The sequence below is a fragment of the Setaria italica genome, chromosome IV, assembly GCF_000263155.2.
Source record: "Setaria italica strain Yugu1 chromosome IV, Setaria_italica_v2.0, whole genome shotgun sequence".
Lineage (NCBI taxonomy): Eukaryota > Viridiplantae > Streptophyta > Magnoliopsida > Poales > Poaceae > Setaria > Setaria italica.
This window is the reverse complement of record NC_028453.1, coordinates 19,517,431-19,518,463: the sequence shown is the minus strand read 5'-3', so window position 1 is coordinate 19,518,463 and position 1,033 is coordinate 19,517,431. Positions and strand designations below refer to the sequence as shown.

Below are 1,033 nucleotides of genomic sequence, written 5' to 3'. Positions count from 1 at the left end.
GTAGCCAAATTTGTTTCTAGATCCACTGCAATCTTACAATATTTTTAGATGTCCTTCTGCTTGACTACAGAACCTGGCCACTGAAACATAATACTCTATTTCAGTCAGTGGTCAAGACAGTGGTTAGACTCCTGTCTACTAGTAGCACAGTTTTAAGTGGCCGCATGTGCAATCTCCTCTCGGTTGTGATGTTTGTTTATTTCATGAATCATGAACATAGGTTCCATGCTGACAGCGGTGATTTAAATAAGATCATTTCGTGTTAGGTTTCGATGCTTGCTGCTAGGTCAATGACAAAGCTCTCAAATTTCTAGGCTGGGTTCGAAACATGTAGTGGTCATTAAACAGATAGGCCAAATGGTTCCAAAAAACCATGCGTTTACATAACGTTAAGTACTCACTTCCCACTGCAGCTAGCCAGCTTCCCCCACAATTTAGAGAAATCCTAATATGCAATTTTCTAGTGGACTAACTAATTAACTGTGTGCTCTCAAGCAAAATGATCATGTTCATCTACATCACTTGTGTACTGTAAGGGAAGGCCTTGACATGTATTTATTTTAGCACAAGAGATAAGTTAATGGAGAACAGTGGAAGTTTAGATTTGTAAAAGATTCCCATTTTAGATGTCAGATTCAAAGTACCTCGATTAAATCCACCTAGAAGTCTAATATCCGGCTAAGAGATGCCCAAGGAACACACTACGCCATGTGGCCTGGAATAAGCACACAAATTTTTTTTCTTCATCTGCAGAGAAGCTTCATTAAGCTAATCCAGACGAGCAAGTTAGCGCTTCTTGAATCCTGAGCTCATTTGACCTGGCCATTAGAATAGCCTTGCTGCTTTTTCTTGTGTCCACAGTGTTTACTGTACTGCCAACTAAGGGGGTGTTTGGATAGCAGGTGCTAAATTTTAGCACCTGTCACATCAGATGTTTGGACACTAATTAGGAGTATTAAACATAGTCTAATTACAAAACTAATTGCACAACCCCTAGGCTAAATCGTGAGACGAATCTATTAAGCCTAATTAA

The 1,033-nt window shown here is 39.5% G+C and overlaps 1 protein-coding gene across 3 annotated transcripts in view; it reads left to right on the top strand.

Annotated features, from left to right (window-relative positions):
- Nucleotides 1-1,033, top strand: part of LOC101774596 — an 8,001-nt gene that overhangs the window by 1,788 nt on the left and 5,180 nt on the right. The gene's annotated exons all lie outside the window — the stretch shown is intronic.